The sequence below is a fragment of the Antedon mediterranea genome, chromosome 8, assembly GCF_964355755.1.
Source record: "Antedon mediterranea chromosome 8, ecAntMedi1.1, whole genome shotgun sequence".
NCBI classification, from domain to species: Eukaryota; Metazoa; Echinodermata; class Crinoidea; order Comatulida; family Antedonidae; genus Antedon; species Antedon mediterranea.
Window position 1 is genome coordinate 4,404,310 of NC_092677.1, and position 8,641 is coordinate 4,412,950.

Sequence of the window (8,641 nt, forward strand, 5' to 3'; positions counted from 1 at the left end):
AATTATTAGTGAATGACGTAATGCATAAAGTGTAAGATTGTATTCGTGGTCCACTGCGAATTCCGGTAAATGCGTCTTGCTTTTAAAAAGACAGTGTGTCTAAATAAAGTACGACGAATGCATTTAGCTGAGTATCATTGTTTTGTACTTGTCGTCAGAAAAGAGTATTGACCGACATAATATTTCATTACTAATCATTATTATATTTATTTAGCATTAGTTCCGTGTCGATCTGGGTATAAGAGGTGTCAAATTGGAGGAGAATCCGGTTATTGTATTAGCGAAGACAGATGGTGTGATAGAAATGTAGATTGTTACGACGGAGAAGACGAAGTTTGTACAGCGAATGACAGTGAGTAACATTAAGTTAAAGAAAATTAAATTACCCAACTTCCTTAACATATTACTCCTTAAAATCAGAATAACAATGGAATATATATTAGGAAGAAGTATAAAATCATTGTATTTATCATTTCAAAATTAAATTAATAAAAGTAGTGGTTAATGCCACAAAAAAGAGAAAAAAAAAAACCATTTCTTACCGTACGAGGTATTGTGCATGCGCACTGAATCCTGTCAGACATAAACTATTCGCGCATGCGTACTTATCAACCATCTATTAGAATCACGCCTATAGTCATAGCCCAAAGTATGAGTTGGACTAGAATTACTATCAAAATTGAAAAGTTCCCATGCGCTGGATTATGCGAATTCATTATCATGTTTTGCGATCTACGATAAGAGTTCATAACATTTACGCGAATATATTCGATTAGTTAAAAGCAAACTTTATGCATTTATTTCAGTTAAGTGCAAGGACGATGAATTTTCATGTAAAAGCGGGGTAGAGGCGTCTTTTGAAACTGAATTTGTTGAAAAATATGGGACTAAGTATTGCATTAGTGACAATCTAAAATGTGATGGTATTAAACATTGTGCGAATTATGCTGACGAAGCAAATTGTCCAGGTGATGTAATAAAATGTTGTCTTGGTAATTTGAGTATGTTCAAAATATCGATATTTATTAATAGCGATAGCGCTTTTGTATACAAGCACCAAAACCATAGCCATACAATCTAAACGCTCTACTTTACATTTTTGGTAGGCCTATTAATGTTATGCATCCTCAAAATATCCAAGGACCTGCTTGTATAGGAAGAATGGTTCTTGGGACAGGAGGTGTAAGTGGTAGGCCTAGATAAAATGTCACTGTCAATCTAGTACAAATTGATACTCGTTGTTTTTGTAGCAGGACAATGTAATGAGAAGGAAGAATTTACATGTGGAGATATCATTTGCATCCCGAATGATTATAAGTGCGACGGGTTTTGTGACTGCGCAGACTGCAGGGACGAGTCTTCAGACATAGTTTGTGTATTTACGTGCACGAATGGTAAACAAATACTAAAAGAGGAAACGTGCGATTATAAAAACCAATGTGGTGATAACAGTGATGAAGAAGGATGTACAGAATTTCAAAGTAGGCCTACAGTTATTTTAATTTTAATTCATTGATCAATATCAATAATTGTCACCGACTCATTTCTAACCAATAGGCCTACACACAATTTCAAATATTTTCTATAAAGAATAATCTTCAATTGCTTTGATGGTTTAAGTTAGCCTACTTAAGTAATATTTGTTTTCAAATAAATTACAAAGTATAAAATTAAAGTAACAACTTTTAAGAAGAATGTCTTTCTCTTTACAGGTTGCACTGAAGAGTCTGAATTCCAGTGTGATAATAAGCAGTGTATTGTCAAGGCTAACCTTTGTAACGATATAGAAGACTGTTATGATTATAGCGATGAACGTTCATGTAGGTTATTTATAATCTGTTAGCCTGTGTGTCCTAGGACTGTGTTTAGCATGTAAAGACAAAAAATGTTTGTTTTAGTGCTATATAGGCCTACTCTCAACATTATGCTTCATTTAATTTTAGGTAATTGCTCAAGATTTCTTTGTAATAACAAGAAATGTGTTAACATTTACGCTGATTGTAACGGATTAGACGAATGCGGCGATGGCTCTGATGAAATGTTTTGTAATGAAAAAAGTGAGTGTAGACGTGTTTTTAAACAACTTTGGTCTTTAAACTTGTCCCTAAACGGCCCTAATCTAACTCGGCTCTAAACCAACTCGCTCCGAGTAAACTAAACCTCAATAAACTAATCAGTCAACACGTTCCCAATAAAGTGACTAACAAGTCTATTCGGCAGTTGTGACAACGTGTTTGATAAATGATGCAGATAAGACAGATTTAAGTTAATATGCCTATATTTGTTATTTTATGTAATTAGTATTGTTTTTTTATATAGGAATTCTTTATCAAACACACGATCCTTCAAATTGGACAGATGACTGGTATTTCCAATACGCAGACAAATTAGACATAGGTTCTGATACATATGTGCTTGAGACAGCAGTAAAATTATTTAAGGAATACTTCAAAGATTGGGGCTTTGAGAGAGTTTCAGGAGAGTTTCCACCAGACTGGATTAGATTCCTTGTCTTCAGTAGCACGGCAGACTATAGCGACCTACAGAATGTTCTAAAACTTACCGAAGAAGAATTATTGGAACTAGGACATCAGGCTCAGCAGATGATTTTACAGTGTACTTATGCTGGTACGAAGTGTGATATTGAAAAGTACGTGAAAATGGATTTACAGTTTTATTAATGATAACACCTACAGTAGTGTTTGTTAATATAAAACAAATATAAACAAATCCTCAAATTATTTCTGTTTATGTTTTGTTTTTCATCTCTCAATTTAGAATATATAACATATCATTTAAATGGAAAGTATGACCAAAATAGCAAAGCAACTACTGTAGATGCCTACAGGAAAAATCGGAAACAAAAATAGAAGTGGGAATAGACAGTCCTTACCTGCACACGTTTTTTTTTTCATTCAGTTAGGTGTCACAAATGAATTTAAGCTTATTTGATTTCAGGGATTTTCACTTATTTCAACATGACAAATACGGTAACTGCTACACATTTAACAGTCATAAGAAGGAAAATGCAACAAAACACGATGTATCACAACCAGGTGCCGAAAAAGGTAAGTTGGTAACCGATTATAAGAATCCTAAAAAAGATTTGAGAAAGAGCCGAAGTATTTCAAAATACAAACTAACATAGCATTATTCGATTCGTAGTTTGAATCTTTTTTCACCTATTTACGTTTTGGTAATAAAGGTTTAAAGCTAACGCTGTACACAGAACAACATGAATATGTTAGTGTCTTCGGACAAGAGAGTGGCATCAAAGTGTCGGTGCATAATCAGTTTGAAACACCGTTTCCAGAAGAAAATGCCATTACCGTCTCACCAGGCAGAGCTACTTCATTAGGCATAAAAAAGGTAAACATCATCTTTCTCATCATTGACCGATGTTTTCTTCATGTCATGAAGAAGCTCTTGATTTTTGACGACATTTGACATATGTACTTGCTTTGCTTCGTTGATTGCTGCAAAGTATTGGCACGCGCACAATCAATTAACATGGCTGCTACAGTCCTATGTTTTTGATAGCTCTATCAGTTTAGTTTAGTTTAGATGGGTAAGTTTAGGCGAGGTGTACCTTTTTAATCCCATTTGTACAACGGTCGAATCCAGTCGTTTTTTTCACGATCGTTATAATCAAAACTTATATTCTGAAATTTAGACAATTTTTTATTTGCAGCACGAACTGATTCGGAAAGGCCAGCCGTATGGTAACTGCACAAGTGAAAATGCAACCGTGAAGAACTTGATTTACAAGGGAGACACAGTGTACACAGCTACTGTAAATAACAATGATGTCATTCATGTTTATTTTACTCCATGAATTGATTTAAAAATTGAAAGGTTTCCATGTATTGTCTGTTTGTACATTGGTCTGTATTCAAATTATTCCTAATCAGCAGATCCAAGTTAAAAATATAAATATTATCATCATTATCATATAATTGCTTTAATGGTAGGTCTACGTCATGATCAATTCTTACCTATTTAGTATCTATTAACCCAATCATTATTTTCATTTTTTATTTTCAATAGGCTTGCCAAAAATCGTGTTTACAACTAAAGTTACTAGAAGTTTGCGACTGTGTGGACACATTGCGTTATGATGGTTCCCAGCGTTGCCAACTACTGGATCTTGAACAAGGCTAGTTTAACCAAATGAACACACAACATTAGCAAACATTGAAGCCACTGCTAGCGCGAACAAAATATTCTTTCTTTAATTCTTTTCGTAATTTTTATCCATTCATTCATTATTTATAGCCAAAATAAATATTTAACATCAGTAGGCTATACTACAAAAAGTGATTTTACTGATTAAGCGAAAACTCAAGGGACTATAATTCGCAGATGTGGACAATGAAAATACGAATACACATGTACATAGGCTAAACCAGCCTACCTTTACTTACAAGATCTATTAACTCATTTTAGAAGTACATTATTTGTACCTTTAAACTGAGTGAATAGATCTTGTGAGTAAAGCTAAACATTTGCATATACCTATATCATTGCAACATTATTTCTAAAAGCTCAACATATTCCATTAGTACGCATCACAACATTAATATAAGGCGTACAACATACTGGATTCAATTTACCCGCAATTGCAGTGAAATATTATATTTCTAAAGCCTACACTTTTTTTTACCAATTAGAACGTTGCCGCCAATTTGTGAATTTTCTTCATTCTCAATATTTAATAAAATGTGATTGTCCAGTTGCTTGTCGGTAAGTTAATGTATCTTTCTAAAACTGAAACTAAATTCGCTTCTTGACTGGACTGGTAACATGTATGGTGAATTATTGTGTTAAGTTGTAACAAATTAAACAAAACCATTGTATTGGTGGAAAGTCATGGACTATTATGTTGTGACGTCTTCTTGTAGCAAAAGAATAATTTCTATTTTTTTTGTTTTTAGTGAAATTACATATGAAAAGACCGTATCACAATCACTTTGGCCTTCTGATAGATATGTGGTAAGTTTGCTGGTACGGTGAAGGAACTGAGAACTCGTGCCAAGGATTTAATAATATAAGATTATAACATTATTACGAATGGACTAGTATACCTAATAAACTGATTTCGAAATAAGTTAGGCCTACAATAACATTTTTAATCTTCCAGAAAACTTTGCTTGACAGTATTTACGTCCTTGAGGCAAGATACAGTGAACATTTATACGATCTCGAAACGGCCCAGTAAGTAGCATGTTTCAAAAAGAGGCAATGTTTTCGCGCCAATAGAAAGCGTCAGCTTATACGCATGCGTAGAGAACGATTTTAAAGATGGAAACATGAATACGCATGACGCTTTCGATTCGTGTGAACAAATTCGCCTAATGGAAATCGGCTTTACACATTATTAACTGTAATGATCAGATTTGCCAGACGCCTTTTAAAATTAGAGATATTCAGTCTTCAATGTATAAATTGTATTTGTATAATAACTATTTTTCTATAATTACTTTTGAAATATGTGTAAACAGAAGAAATCTTGCTCGTCTGAACGTGTATTATGAGGATCTTTCGTACGTCTCCATATCCAAACTCCCTGCTTATACAGTAAGTACAGTAATACTAGTTAGTATTCCTTTCGAGGACCTTTTGGACGTCCATAATATCACAAAAAAATCGATCAAAAATTCTGAACCTTTAACTTCAATCATCCTATAGGCCTATTTTGTGAAAAATCGTGATTGAGTGAGAAAATTGACCCGGTGATAAAATAATCCGATATTTCAACGTAATTTACTTTATAACCAATTTTTCTGAATTTCAGTGGCAAAGCCTCTTCGGTGACGTAGGAGGAACTCTAGGGCTGTATATTGGTCTTTCATTGCTAACTGTTGTCGAATTCTGCGAATTCTTCATTGATATTCTTCTTTATTGTTGTAACAAAATGGTGAAGAGGAACAAAGTACAAAGCATACCGGGCATGTAGTTCATAAGATGCAACCAGGGAAGAATTGTAATTTAACTCTTCCCTGATGCAACACAATTTCCCATTTTTGTGTATATATGGCCCAAGACTTAATTATATATTATGACGAGTAAATTATAGTTTATACGCAACAAGCACGTTTTTGTTGTTGCGTCTAGGTAGATTTCAAGGTAGTAGGGAGGTTTCGCAACCTTACGAATACGATAACGAAAACGGATACGTCATACATTTGTGAAACTTTTGAGCTGATCCCCATTTCATATTCGTAAAGCGTATTCGTGTTGACGAATATCACCAATCATATTCGTAACTACAAAACGAGTATAATTTTTGATCTATTTTGCACATTTTGCATTTGAATCAGGAATGATTCATGATTATAATATAATTATAGATTTATTGAATGTAATTTACTAAAGTAATTTACTAAAATGCCATGTCAATTTGATAAATAGCACTTTTTAAAGTCCTCACTCGCTTTGATGTTACGCTAGGCCTAGGCAGCCGGCCAAGCACCTGCGCTTCGCTCAAATTTACCGCAGTCATATTTTGGACGCGCCTCAATATTTCGTTGCCATGCGAAACAGATTTTTTATGGCTTACGAAAACGAATACGTGTGCGTGACGTATCGTATTTCGTTATCGTATTCGTAAGATTGCGAAACCTCTCTAATGGCATCATAATGTCCTGGTAAATGATTGGTGTTGGACCTGTTGGTAACTATAAATAGAAGGTAGTCCATGTAGTATGTATAAACTAATTAAATGGAAACAGCCATAATTTTGTAAAACGGCGGCGTGTCGAGCAAAGCAAAGTACTTTGATATTATATGATTGTAATTGATTGAGCTTGACAGTGATATGATTATTTAGAAAGATGCTATATACATTAATATTTTCCATTTCTTGGACTTGTAAAGCTATTTATATGTCTATTCAAAATATAAAACACAAATAAATAAATAATAAATAAATAAATAATGCATGTTGTGAAATTATGTAAACTTCTGTATAAGCCTAGATAAAGCTATTTATATGTCTATTCAAAATATAAAACACAAATAAATAAACTAATAAATAAATAATGCATGTTTTGAAAGGTTTTAAAATAATGCACAGTTGGATTTACATTTTAACCAGCTTACTGTTAGTGTGTGGTTATTTATTAGCTATGATTAATATAATAAATAAAGATTGTAGCACGATATTCATTTACATAATTTACTCATTATGAATAAAAAATGAAAACCTTCATAAAATTATATTATTTCCCATGCGCGGATTGACAAAAAAATTGAGTAAATAATTAGTAGGCGTGGTTTCCACTATTACGCAAATGACGTAGGCCTACAACGCAAGTAATAACAACAACTCATGTGATCTCTCGCTTGCGTGTATATGCGTTGCGTCCTACTTTAGAAATCATTTTGACCTAAATATCAACGACTACGCACTGAGAAAAAAATATAACAAGTATTCGAACATCGACATTTAAATTAGCTTGCTGTAAATTGAAAACATCATTACGTTAATTAAAACCAGAATCGTGTTTTCATTTCGGTATTGTATTGTGAATCACATAAAGAAAGTACATTTTTATAGTAACGTAAAAGTAATAAGAACAATTACATATTGATAGCCAATATGCTTTACACTCTCAAATAGAAAAATCGATCGGATTTGGAATGAATATCGTCCTAAATAATGTTACAATAACCGAAAGACGCTCATTCTATCACCAACTAACACTGCATTGTCGTCGTGAGTAAACAATGTCGGACTTGTGATCAAGTTGAGATTTTGTATCAGTATTTGCATTTCCGCGCTCATATACGGAAGAAGTACCACAAACTGGCAAGCTACGCGGGAACGAATTTACTAACAAATATTTTCGTAATACGTACATCCACGCGCGCATAATTCAGAAACTTATCCGAGATCAAGATTGATGCAAGAATATTAGGAAACGATTCGATCTTGTCATTGAGAACATGGCTCAAGAAGAAGAGGAAACTGTACTTGGAATAAGTCGAAATTTCGGAGAAAACACTTCTTCACATGGTATACCACGGATAGTAGCGTCAAAATCGTATTTTGGAAAGATCTTCTGGAGTTGTTTGTATGTTGCTTCTCTAGTGGCGTTCTCTTGGCAGGCCTATGTCCTCATCGATACATACTTCAAGTTTGAAGTTTCTATCAAAGTAAGTTAAGAACGTATCTATCATTTAATTTTACAAAGAAAATTTAAGAAAACAAGCTTACTGATGGCTACACAAATCATTCCAATCAAAGAATGTTTATATTTTTATAACTAATTTAGAAATCACATCCACACGGCCAATCGTAGACTTTTCGATGTTTGTCTGAAATAAAAGCTCAAGTAGTATACGTATGAAACGCCATATGTGCCAAAATATTAATCTTTTTACTAATAATTAAGTCAAAAGGCCTCGTTAAAAGTGATTAGGAATTAAATTGTAACTTTTGACTTACAGTATTTCCATTTTTGTTTAAACTAATATAGCAATTACCGAAAATTAGGCATAATGAAAATAATAATTATATTATAAAAAATTAATAAAACGAATATTTCTTGCTTTGCTTTTATTTATTTTTGTCAGTACGTCGTTGAAAACTCAGACGCCAGACCCTTGCAATTTCCCGCCGTTACCTTATGCAATACGA

At 33.3% G+C, this 8,641-nt stretch overlaps 1 long non-coding RNA gene across 1 annotated transcript; it reads left to right on the forward strand.

Moving 5' to 3' along the window:
- The first annotated feature begins 3,021 nt into the window (after positions 1–3,021).
- LOC140056811 (uncharacterized) lies at positions 3,022–3,731 on the forward strand. The gene is made up of 3 exons (XR_011846829.1): positions 3,022–3,068; positions 3,206–3,369; positions 3,692–3,731. It is a non-coding gene; the product is annotated as an uncharacterized lncRNA (long non-coding RNA).
- The last annotated feature ends 4,910 nt before the right edge of the window (positions 3,732–8,641 follow it).